This window comes from Mus musculus, chromosome 3, assembly GCF_000001635.26.
Source record: "Mus musculus strain C57BL/6J chromosome 3, GRCm38.p6 C57BL/6J".
NCBI classification, from domain to species: Eukaryota; Metazoa; Chordata; class Mammalia; order Rodentia; family Muridae; genus Mus; species Mus musculus.
Genome location: NC_000069.6, coordinates 15,306,653 through 15,320,127, shown reverse-complemented (window position 1 = coordinate 15,320,127; position 13,475 = coordinate 15,306,653). Strand labels below are relative to the sequence as shown.

At 40.1% G+C, this 13,475-nt stretch overlaps 1 protein-coding gene across 2 annotated transcripts in view; it reads left to right on the top strand.

Moving 5' to 3' along the window:
• Nucleotides 1-13,475, top strand: part of Gm9733 (predicted gene 9733) — a 37,248-nt gene that overhangs the window by 12,183 nt on the left and 11,590 nt on the right. The window lies entirely within an intron of this gene.

Below are 13,475 nucleotides of genomic sequence, written 5' to 3'. Positions count from 1 at the left end.
GTATTTCCCCCACCTAATTGGAGCCTCATTCTGACAAGTTCCACTCTCTATGTCAACAGACACTCCAAGAATTTGTCAAGAAAGAGGTCTCACACAACCTTTGTGTCTTCTCTCTCCCAAGAGGAAAAGCACATCAGGGTAGAGTGACAAAGCCAGGGCATAATGTACATCTCTTATTTCCTTAAAATTTCCTTTACACTGCAAACATTTCCAATATGCCCACATTCCCTGTGGAAACTCTAAGCTCTGGTTTAGGTATTGGGACAAAGCTAAGTCCTTGATATGGGACTGTCAGAGAACATTTTATATGATGGAATTATTCTTGCAGACATTAAAGTTTTGGGCCAATGATTTCTTGCCTCCTGGAAAAAGTATCATGTGGATGATTTCCAAAACCAGGCCTGAGGCAGCCAGATTTTCATTTTGAATTTCCTGACAGAAGCATCTAACCAGGTCTTGACTTTGAGAATTTTACATGAAAATCACACATACTATCCAATCCAGCATGTTAAATATGTGACTTCTGCATGTGCTCTGTCCAAGACCACACAGTCAGTTAGTGTTGGGATCTGGCCTGGAAACTACATCTCATTAAAGCCTACCTTCTTACTGCCCAGCCAAGAGAAACTGTCTCTGCTTAGAACCCTGATACATAAGAGATATTGTATCAGAATTTCTTAAATGCAACCAGCATTTTCATTCATCACCAGCTCCAAAGTTTCTAGATTTTCCTCATATTCAGAATCTAATATGCAGTAGTGATCAGAAAGCTACTTAAATGTCAACCATACTCACTGTGTATTAGATTTGAGAACTGTTCCCTTGTGGAAACAAAGCATAATAGTCCAGTAACTAGAGATACCATATTTAAGATCATAAGCTGTCAATGTTTCTTTTCTTCTTCAATTTGTGGCTACTAAGAAATAGTCTCAATTGCAGCCTAAGTATCCTCTCCTGTGGCAGGTTGATGGTCACATATATTCAGAGGGAAACCCTGTGCCTCCAAATATTACCTGACACAGCAACAGGCCAAAAACACCCCAAAACACACAAATACAAAGAAACAAATAAACAAGCAAACAAAACAGCTGCTATATTGTGGTTTTAAAACCTTGGATAACTCATTGAATCTGACCATTTGTTTCGGCGAGACTTGTGTCCACTTTCCCAGGGTGTTCTGACTAGCCAGAGAAGTAAAGGGGTAACAGTGAAATTATTCTCTGTGCAGTTCTCAGTTTCACATTTTGTGATGATGACAGTGATAGTCCCTGGTAGTTGTTCTAGTTCTTCCTTGAGGAAAGATAAATCATGCATATATTCTTGACTGGTGATGTTAGGGTCATTAGGAACATCATAATTTCAATGGTATGTAAAGAGGAAGGAATCTAAATAACTGGTTATGCATTCCAGGATTGCTATGTACCCAGAAAGAGACCTTCAACACAGCAACTTCACATAATACCCTCTGCCTGTGAGCATAGTATATAGACTGACTCTACTAAAGTAGTAAAGCCATATGACATATTTAGAGAAACTGCTGAATTTTAGGGAATGTTTTATCACTGTTTGTTGGTTTACTAAGGGCTCATGTGACTTTGGACTTTTCACTTTCCCTCTCTAGGCCTTAGGTATCAATAAAGTTGGGGGAGGTTGCTAGCTTTTCAACTGGCTATTTTTAGAATTACATAGGAAATTAAGAAAATCCCAGATTCAGGTTCCTTTTGTTGTGCTAATGTGGTTCTTGGATTCTGAAACATCAAACACATACTTCGAGGCAAGAAGAGATATTTGTGATTATTTCTTTGATATAGCTGTTAAGATGCCAAACTGAAACATTACAAATCCTTATGCTTTGGAACAGCAGAACTGAGTCTGATGTTCACCATTTCCTAAAGCCCAAGGAGTGTTCAAGGGACACTTCTCAGGGAGGAGACTCAGAGTCCCTAAGGTTCAACAAGACAGCACCATGTCCAACAGTAATCTCAGAGCAAATCATTTCTGTATTGCACAGTTAAGCATCAGGATAACTTCTGTGGCCAAAAATGTTTCTCTTTCACTCAGAACTCTATATTAATGACATAGAAAGTCAACAACAGCTCTGTAAATCACCCATCTCATGGCCATCTGCTCTCTACAGTTAGCCCCTGTGGAAGCAAAGCTTATAGTCCTTACTGTACTGTAAAAGATACTGGTCAACTTTTTGAAAGGATCACTAAGAAAGTAGAGAATGTTAGCGGTGTAGAAACTTTTGCTCAATAAGTAGAATTTTCTTCTTTTTTATTTATTAGACATTATCTTTCTTTACATTTCAAATGTCATCCCCTTTCCTAGTTTCCCCTCCTAAAACCTCCTATCCCTTCCCCAACCCTACCCCCTGCTCAGCAACCCACCCACTCCTGCTTCTTGGCCATGGAATTCCCCTATACTGGGACATAGAATCTTCACAGGATCAAGAGCCTCTCCCTCCCATTGATGACAACTAGGCCATCTTCTGCTACATATGCAGCTGGAACCCTGAGTCCCACCATGTGTTTTCTCTGGTTGGTGGTTTAGTCCCAGGGAGCTCGGGAGAAACTGGTTAGTTCATATTGCTGTTCCTCCTCCTGCAAAGCCCTTCAACTCCTTGAATATTCTCTCTAGCTCCTTCATTGGGTTGCCTATGATCCATCAAATGAATGGCTGTGAGCAACTAATTCTGCATTTGTCAGGCACTGGCAGAGCCTCTCAGGAGACAGCTATATCAGGCTCATGTCAGCAAGCTCTTGTGGATATCCTCAATAGTGTCTTGTTTTGGTGGTTGTTTATGGGATAGATCCCCAGGAGGGCAGTCTCTGGATGATCTGTCCTTCAGTGTCTGGTTTATATTTTGTCTCTGGAACTCCTTTGTCTTAGACAGGATTTTACTGCTGAGAACAGACAATATGACCAAGGCAAATATTATAAAAACATTTAATTGGGGCTGGATTATAGGTTCAGAGGTTCCGTCCAGTACCATCAAGGTGGGAGCATGGCAGTATCGGGGCAGTCATGGCACAGGTAGAGAGCTGAGAGTTCTACATCTTCATTCAAAGGCTGCTAGTGGAAGACTGACTTCCAGGGACCTAGGGTGAGAGTGTTAAGCGCACACCCACAGTGACACACCTACTACAACAATGTCACTCCTCCAAATGGTGCTACTCCCTGGTCCAAGAATAAACAAACCATCACATCCTTCTATGTGTATTTTGTTCAATCTTCTAAGAAGGATCAATGTATCCACACTTTGGTCTTCCTTCTTCTTGAGTTTCATGTGTTTTCCATATTGTATCTTGGGTATTCCGAGCTTCTTGGCTAATATCCACTTATCAGTGAGTGCATATCATGTTTGCTCTTTTGTGATTGGGTTACCTCACTCAGGATGATGCCTTCCAGATCCATCCATTTGTCTTAAGAATTTCATAATGCATTGTGTTTAATAGCTGAGTAGTACTCCATTGTGTAAACTAACCAGATTATCTGTATCCGTTCCTCTGTTGAGGGACATCTGGGTTTTTTCCAGCTTCTGGCTATTATATATAAGGATTCTATGAACACAGTGGAGCATGTGTACTTATTACAAGTTGGAACATCTTCTGGGTACCAACATGTAATAAGGGCACATGCCCTGGAGAGGTATTGCTGGATCTTCCTGTAGTACTATGTCCAAATTTCTGAGGAACCACCAAACTGATTTCCAGAGTGGTTGTACCAGCTTGCAATCCCACCAGCAATGGAAGACTGTCCTCTTTCTCCACATCCTTGCCAGAATCTGCTGTCTCCTGAGTTTTTGATCTTAGCCGTTCTGACTGCTATGAGGTGGAATCTCAGGGTTGTTTTGATTTGCATTTCCCTGATGACTAAGGATGTTGAACATTTTTTCAGGTCTTCTCTGCCATTCAGTATTCCTCAGTTGAGAATTCTTTTTTCAGCTCTGTGCCGCATTTTTAATATGGTTATTTAGTTTTCTGGAGTCTAACTTCTTGATTCTTTGTATATATTCGATATTAGGATATTAGCTGTTTATCAGATTTAGGATTAGTAAAGATATTTTCCCAATCTGTTGGTTACCTTTTTGTCCTATTGGCAGTGGCCTTTGCCTTACAAATGCTTTGCAAACTTATGAGGTTTCATTTCTTTTTTTTTCCCAAATTTATTAGGTATTTACTTCATTTACATTTCAAATTCTATCTTGAAAGTCTCCTATACCCTCCCACCCCTGCTCCCCTACCCACCCACTCCCACTTCTTGGCCCTGGTGTTCCCCTGTACTGAGGCATATAAAGTTTACAAGACCAAGGGTCCTCTCTTCCCAATGATGGTTGACTAGGCCATCTTCTGCTACGTATGCAGCTAGAGACACAAGCTCTGGGGGATACTGGTTAGTTCATATTGTTGTTCCATTTCTTAATTGTTGATCTTACAGTATTGGTGTTCTTTTCAGGAATTTTTCCACTGTGGCCATATCTTCAAGATTCTTCCCCACTTTCTCATCTATATGAGTCTGGTTTAATGTGGAGTTCCTTGATCCACTTAGACTTGAGCTTTGTAAACAAAGACAAGAATGGGTTAATTTGCATTCTCCCATTGAGCCAGCACCATTTCTTGAAAATGATATCTTTTTTCCAATGGATGGTTTTAGATCCTTTGTCAAAGATTAAATGACCATAGGTGTGTGGGTTCATGTCTGGGTCTTCAATTCTATTCCATTGATCTTCCTGTCTCTCACTGTACCAGTACCATGAAGTTTTTAATCACAATTGCTCTGTAGTACAATTTGAGATCAGGGATGGTGAATCCACCAGAGGTTCTTTTATAGTTGAGAATAGTTTTTGCTCTCCTAGGTTTTTTTGTTATACCAGATAAATTTGCAAATTACCCTTCCTAACACTGAAGAATTGAGTTGGAATTTTGATGGAATTGCTTTGAATCTGTAGATTGCTTTTGGCAAGATGGCCATTTTTACTCTACAAACGCTGCCAATCCATGATCATGGGAGATCTTTCCATTTTCTGAGGCCTTCTTGAATTTCTTTCTTCAGAGACTTGAAGTTCTTATCATACAGATCTTTAGGTTGCTTAGTTAGAGTCACACAATGGTATTTTATATTGTTTGTGACTATTGTGAATGGTGGTGTTTGCCTGATTTCTTTCTTAGCCTGTTTGTCCTTTGTGTAGAAAAATGCCACTGTATGTTTGAGTTAATTTTATATCCAGCTGTTTATCAGGGTTAGGAGTTCTCTGGTCGAATTTTTACGATCACTCATGTATACTTTTATATCTTCTACAAAAAGTTATGTTTTGACTTCTTCCTTTCTAATTTGTATCCAGTTGATCTCCTTTTGTTGTCTAATTGCTCTGGCTAGGATTTCAAGTACTTTACTGAATAGATAGGGAGAAAGTGGGCAGCCTTGTCTAGTCCCTGATTTTAGTAGAATTGCTTCAAGTTTTATTCCATTTAGTTTGATATTGGCTACTGGTTTGCTGTATATTGCTTTTATTATGCTTAGGTATGGGTCTTGAATTTCTGATCTTCCAAGACGTTTATCATGAACCGGTGTTGGATTTTTATCAAATGCTTTCTCAGCATCTAATGAGATGATCATGTGTTTTTTTTTTTCTTTGAGTTTGTTAATATGTGGGATTACATTGATGGATTTCCATGTATTGAACCATCCCTGTATACCTGGGATGAGGGTTATTTTATCATGATGTATGATCATTTTGGTGTGTTCTTGGATTTTGTTTGCAAAAACTTTATTGAGTATTTTTGCATCGATATTTATAAGAGAAATGGGTCTGAAGTTCTCTTTCTTTGATAGATCTTTATGTGGTTTAGGTATCAGAGTAATTGTGGCTTCATAGAACACATTGGTTAAAGTACCTTCTGTTTCTATTTTGTAGAATAGTTTGAGTATTCATATTAGGTCTTCTTTGAAGGTCTGATAAAATTCTGCACTACATCAATCTGGTTCTGGGTTTGGTTTTTTTTTTTTTTTTTTTTGGTTGGGAGAATATTAATGACTGCTTATATTCCTTGAGAGAACATGGGGCTCTTCAGATGGTTAATCTGATCTTGATTTAACTTTGGTACCTGATAACTGTTTAGAAATTTGTCCATTTTATCCAGGTTGTCCAGTTTTGTTGAGTATAGCCTTTTGTAGCAGGATCTTATGATTTTTGGGATTTCCTCAGATTCTGTTGTTAAGTCTCCCATTTCATTTCTGATTTTGTTAATTGGGATAATGTCTCTGTGCCCTCTAGTTAGACTGCCTAAGGGTTTATCTATTTTGTTGATTTTTGCAAAGAACCAACTCCTGGTTTGGTCTATTCTTTGTATAGTTCTTTTTATTTCCACTTGGTTGTTATCAGCCCTGAGTTTCATTATTTCCTGCCCTTTACTAGTCTTCAGTAAATTTGCTTCCTTTGTTTAGGTGTACTGTCAGGCTGCTAGTCTATGCTCTCTCCAATTTCTTTTTGGAGGCAGTCAGAGCTATGAGTTTTCCTCCTAGGATTGCTTTTATTGTGTCCCATAAGTTTGGGTATGTTGTGCCTTCATTTTCTTTAAACTCTAAGAAGTCTTTAATTTCTTTCTTTATTTCTTGCTTGACTAAATTAACTTGAGTAGAGTGTTGTTCAGGTTCCACGAGTATGTGGGCTTATTATTGTTGTTATTGAAGATCAGCCTTAGTACATGGTAACCTGATAGGGTACACAGGATAAATTCAATATTTTTGTATCTGTTGAGGCCTGTTTTGTGACCAATTATATGGTCAATTTTGGAGAAGGTACCAAGAGGTGCTTAGAAGTTATATCCTTTTCTTTGGATAAAATATTTTATAGATATCTGTTAAATCCATTTGTTTCATAACTTCTGTTACTTTCAATGTGTCTCTGTTTAGTTTCAGTTTCCAGAATCTGTCCATTGGTGAGGGTGGGATATGGATGTCTCCCATTATTAATTTGTGCAGTACAATGTGTACTTTGAACTTTCTTTTTTTTTTTCCATTTTTTTATTAGGTATTTAACTCATTTACATTTCCAATGCTATAACAAAAGTCCCCCATATCCACCCACCCCCACTCCCCTGCCCACCCACTCCCCCTTTTTGGCCCTGGTGTTCCCCTGTACTGGGGCATATAAAGTTTGCAAGTCCAATGGGCCTCTCTTTCCAGTGATGGCCAACTAGGCCATCTTTTGATATATATGCAGCTAGAGTCAAGAGCTCCGGGGTACTGGTAAGTTCATAATGTTGTTCCACCTATAGGGTTGCAGATCCCTTTAGCTCCTTGGCTACTTTCTCTAGCTCCTCCATTGGGAGCCCTATGATCCATCCATTAGCTGACTGTAAGCATCCACTTCTGTATTTGCTAGGCCCCGGCATAGTCTCACAAGAGACAGCTACATCTGGGTCCTTTCAATAAAATCTTGCTAGTGTATGCAATGGTGTCAGCGTTTGGATGCTGATTATGGGGTGGATCCCTGGATATGGCAGTCTCTACATGGTCCATCCTTTCATCTCAGCTCCAAACTTTGTCTCTGTAACTCCTTCCATGGGTGTTTTGTTCCCAATTCTAAGGAGGGGCATAGTGTCCACACTTCAGTCTTCATTCTTCTTGAGTTTCATGTGTTTAGCAAATTATATCTTATATCTTGGGTATCCTAGGTTTGGGGCTAATATCCACTTATCAGTGAATACATATTATGTGAGTTTCTTTGTGAATGTGTTACCTCACTCAGGATGATGCCCTCCAGGTCCATCCATTTGGCTAGGAATTTCATAAATTCATTCTTTTTAATAGCTGAGTAGTACTCCATTGTGTAGATGTACCACATTTTCTGTATCCATTCCTCTGTTGAGGGGCATCTAGGTTCTTTCCAGCTTCTGGCTATTATAAATAAGGCTGCTATGAACATAGTGGAGCATGTGTCCTTCTTACCAGTTGGGGCATCTTCTGGATATATGCCCAGGAGAGGTATTGCTGGATCCTCCGGTAGTACTATGTCCAGTTTTCTGAGGAACCGCCAGACTGATTTCCAGAGTGGTTGTACAAGCCTGCACTCCCACCAACAATGGAGGAGTGTTCCTCTTTCTCCACATCCACGCCAGCATCTGCTGTCACCTGAATTTTTGATCTTAGCCATTCTGACTGGTGTGAGGTGGAATCTCAGGGTTGTTTTGATTTGCATTTCCCTGATGATTAAGGATGTTGAACATTTTTTCAAGTGCTTCTCTGCCATTCGGTATTCCTCAGGTGAGAATTCTTTGTTCAGTTCTGAGCCCCATTTTTTAATGGGGTTATTTGATTTTCTGAAGTCCACCTTCTTGAGTTCTTTATATATGTTGGATATTAGTCCCCTATCTGATTTAGGATAGGTAAAGAATCTTTCCCAATCTGTTGGTGGTCTTTTTGTCTTATTGACGGTGTCTTTTGCCTTGCAGAAACTTTGGAGTTTCATTAGGTCCCATTTGTCAATTCTCGATCTTACAGCACAAGCCATTGCTGTTCTGTTCAGGAATTTTTCCCCTGTGCCCATAGCTTCAAGGCTTTTCCCCACTTTCTCCTCTATAAGTTTCAGTGTCTCTGGTTTTATGTGAAGTTCCTTGATCCACTTAGATTTGACCTTAGTACAAGGAGATAAGTATGGATCGATTCGCATTCTTCTACACGATAACAACCAGTTGTGCCAGCACCAATTGTTGAAAATGCTGTCTTTCTTCCACTGGATGGTTTTAGCTCCCTTGTCGAAGATCAAGTGACCATAGGTGTGTGGGTTCATTTCTGGGTCTTCAATTCTATTCCATTGGTCTACTTGTCTGTCTCTATACCAGTACCATGCAGTTTTTATCACAATTGCTCTGTAGTAAAGCTTTAGGTCTGGCATGGTGATTCCGCCAGAAGTTCTTTTATCCTTGAGAAGACTTTTTGCTATCCTAGGTTTTTTGTTATTCCAGACAAATTTGCAAATTGCTCCTTCCAATTCGTTGAAGAATTGAGTTGGAATTTTGATGGGGATTGCATTGAATCTGTAGATTGCTTTTGGCAAGATAGCCATTTTTACAATGTTGATCCTGCCAATCCATGAGCATGGGAGATCTTTCCATCTTCTGAGATCTTCCTTAATTTCTTTCTTCAGAGATTTGAAGTTTTTATCATACAGATCTTTCACTTCCTTAGTTAGAGTCACGCCAAGATATTTTATATTATTTGTGACTATTGAGAAGGGTGTTGTTTCCCTAATTTCTTTCTCAGCCTGTTTATTCTTTGTATAGAGAAAGGCCAATGACTTGTTTGAGTTTATTTTATATCCAGCTACTTCACCGAAGCTGCTTATCAGGTTTAGGAGTTCTCTGGTAGAATTTTTAGGGTCACTTATATATACTATCATATCATCTGCAAAAAGTGATATTTTGACTTCCTCTTTTCCAATTTGTATCCCCTTGATCTCCTTTTGTTGTCGAATTGCTCTGGCTAATACTTCAAGTACTATGTTGAAAAGGTAGGGAGAAAGTGGGCAGCCTTGTCTAGTCCCTGATTTTAGTGGGATTGCTTCCAGCTTCTCTCCATTTATTTTGATGTTGGCTACTGGTTTGCTGTAGATTGCTTTTATCATGTTTAGGTATGGGCCTTGAATTCCTGATCTTTCCAAAACTTTTATCATGAATGGGTGTTGGATCTTGTCAAATGCTTTTTCTGCATCTAACGAGATGATCATGTGGCTTTTGTCTTTGAGTTTGTTTATATAATGGATTACATTGATGGATTTTCGTATATTAAACCATCCCTGCATCCCTGGAATAAAACCTACTTGGTCAGGATGGATGATTGCTTTAATGTGTTCTTGGATTCTGTTAGCGAGAATTTTATTGAGGATTTTTGCATCGATATTCATAAGAGAAATTGGTCTGAAGTTCTCTATCTTTGTTGGATCTTTCTGTGGTTTAGGTATCAGAGTAATAGTGGCTTCATAAAATGAGTTGGGTAGAGTACCTTCTACTTCTATTTTGTGAAATAGTTTGTGCAGAATTGGAATTAGATCTTCTTTGAAGGTCTGATAGAACTCTGCACTAAACCCATCTGGTCCTGGGCTTTTTTTGGTTGGGAGACTATTAATAACTGCTTCTATTTCTTTAGGTGATATGGGACTGTTTAGATGGTCAACTTGATCCTGATTCAACTTTGGTACCTGGTATCTGTCCAGAAATTTGTCCATTTCGTCCAGGTTTTCCAGTTTTGTTGAGTATAGCCTTTTGTAGAAGGATCTGATGGTGTTTTGGATTTCTTCAGGATCTGTTGTTATGTCTCCCTTTTAATTTCTGATTTTGTTAATTAGGATTTTGTCCCTGTGCCCTTTAGTGAGTCTAGCTAAGGGTTTATCTATCATGTTGATTTTCTCAAAGAACCAACTCCTCGTTTGGTTAATTCTTTGAATAGTTCTTCTTGTTTCCACTTGGTTGATTTCACCCCTGAGTTTGATTATTTCCTGTCGTCTACTCCTCTTGGGTGAATTTGCTTCCTTTTTTTCTAGGGCTTTTAGATGTGTTGTCAAGCTGCTAGTATGTGCTGTCTCCAGTTTCTTCTTGGAGGCACTCAGAGCTATGAGTTTCCCTCTTAGAAATGCTTTCATTGTGTCCCATAGGTTTGGGTACGTTGTGGCTTCATTTTCATTAAACTCTAAAAAGTCTTTAATTTCTTTCTTTATTCCTTCCTTGACCAAGGTATCATTGAGAAGAGTGTTGTTCAGTTTCCACGTGAGTGTTGGATTTCCATTATTTATGTTATTATTGAAGATCAGTCTTAGGCCATGGTGGTCTGATAGGATACATGGGACGATTTCAATATTTTTGTATCTATTGAGGCCTGTTTTGTGACCAATTATATGGTCAATTTTGGAGAAGGTCCCGTGAGGTGCTGAGAAGAAGGTATATCCTTTTGTTTTAGGATAAAATGTTCTGTAGATATCTGTGAGGTCCATTTGTTTCATAACTTCTGTTAGTTTCACTGTGTCCCTGTTTAGTTTCTGTTTCCACGATCTGTCCTTTGAAGAAAGTGGTGTGTTGAAGTCTCCCACTATTATTGTGTGAGGTGCAATGTATGCTTTGAGCTTTACTAAAGTGTCTCTAATGAATGTGGCTGCCCTTGCATTTGGTGCGTAGATATTCAGAATTGAGAGTTCCTCTTGGAGGATTTTACCTTTGATGAGTATGAAGTGTCCCTCCTTGTCTTTTTTGATAACTTTGGGTTGGAAGTCGATTTTATTCGATATTAAAATGGCTACTCCAGCTAGTTTCTTCAGTCCATTTGCTTGGAAAATTGTTTTCCAGCCTTTCACTCTGAGGTAGTGTCTGTCTTTTTCCCTGAGATGGGTTTCCTGTAAGCAGCAGAATGTTGGGTCCTGTTTGTGTAGCCAGTCTGTTAGTCTATGTCTTTTTATTGGGGAATTGAGTCCATTGATATTAAGAGATATTAAGGAAAAGTAATTGTTGCTCCCTTTTATTTTTGTTGTTAGAGTTGGCATTCTGTTCTTGTGGCTGTCTTCTTTTTGGTTTGTTGAATGATTACTTTCTTGGTTGTTCTAGGGCGTGATTTCCGTCCTTGTATTGCTTCTTTTCTGTTATTATCCTTTGAAGGGCTGGATTCGTGGAAAGATATTGTGTGAATTTGTTTTTGTCGTGGAATACTTTGGTTTCTCCATCTATGGTAATTGAGAGTTTGGCCGGGTATAGTAGCCTGGGCTGGCATTTGTGTTCTCTTAGTGTCTGTATAACATCTGTCCAGGCTCTTCTGGCTTTCATAGTCTCTGGTGAAAAGTCTGGTGTAATTCTTATAGGCCTTCCTTTATATGTTACTTGACCTTTCTCCCTTACTGCTTTTAATATTCTATCTTTATTTAGTGCATTTGTTGTTCTGATTATTATGTGTCGGGAGGAATTTCTTTTCTGGTCCAGTCTATTTGGAGTTCTGTAGGCTTCTTGTATGATCATGGGCATCTCTTTTTTTATGTTTGGGAAGTTTTCTTCTATTATTTTGTTGAAGATATTAGCTGGCCCTTTAAGTTGAAAATCTTCATTCTCATCAATTCCTATTATCCGTAGGTTTGGTCTTCTCATTGTGTCCTGGATTACCTGGATGTTTTGAGTTAGGATCCTTTTGCATTTTGTATTTTCTTTGACTGTTGTGTCGATGTTCTCTATGGAATCTTCTGCACCTGAGATTCTCTCTTCCATTTCTTGTATTCTGTTGCTGATGCTCGCATCTATGGTTCCAGATCTCTTTCCTAGTGTTTCTATCTCCAGCGTTGCCTCGCTTTGGGTTTTCTTTATTGTGTCTACTTCCCCTTTTAGTTCTAGTATGGTTTTGTTCATTTCCATCACCTGTTTGGATGTGTTTTCCTGTTTTTCTTTAATGATTTCTACCTGTTTGGCTGTGTTTTCCTGCTTTTCTTTAAGGGCCTGTAACTCTTTAGCAGTGCTCTCCTGTAATTCTTTAAGTGACTTATGAAAGTCCTTCTTGATGTCCTCTAGCATCATCATGAGAAATGTTTTTAAATCTGGGTCTAGATTTTCGGTTGTGTTGGGGTGCCCAGGACTAGGTGGGGTGGGAGTGCTGCGTTCTGATGATGGTGAGTGGTCTTGATTTCTGTTAGTAGGATTCTTACGTTTGCCTTTCACCATCTGGTAGTCTCTGAAGCTAGCTGTTTTAGTTGTCACTGTTAAGAGCTTGTTCTTCAGGTGACTCTGTTAGCCTCTATAAGCAGACCTGGAGCGTAGCACTCTCCTTAGTTTCAGTGGGCAGAGTATTCTCTGCAGGCAAGCTCTCTTCTTGCAGGGCAGGTACCCAGATATCTGGTGTTCGAACCAGACTCCTGGCAGAAGTTGTGTTCCACTCACTAGAGGTCTTAGGATCTCGTGTGGAATCCTGTGTGGGCCCTTGCGGGTGTCAGGCGACTCCGCTGGCAAGGTAGCCCGGGGCTCGAGTGGAGCGGAAGGGGTTTGTGCCCCAGATCAAGCCCGGGTAGCCTGCTTCCCTATGTACAGCAGTCTCAAGTTCCGCGCGATTGGATTGGGGCAGGCGCTGTGTTCCACTCACCAGAGGTCTTAGGGTCCCGTGGGGAGTCCCGTGTGGGCCCTTGAGGGTGTTGGGCAAGACTCTGCTGGCAAGGTAGCCCGGGGCTCGAGTCTCGAGTCGAGCAGAAGGGACTTGTGCCCCAGATCAGGCCCGGGTAGCCTGCTTCCCTATGTACAGCAGTCTCAAGTTCCGTGCGATTGGATTGGGGCAGGCGCTGTGTTCCACTCACCAGAGGTCTTAGGGTCCCGTGGGGAGTCCCGTGTGGGCCCTTGCGGGTGTTGGGCAAGACTCTGCTGGCGAGGTAGCCCGGGGCTCGAGTCTCGAGTGGAGCGGAAGGGACTTGTGCCTACTTTGAACTTTCATAAACTTTCTATTTGTTTGTTTTGGTTTGG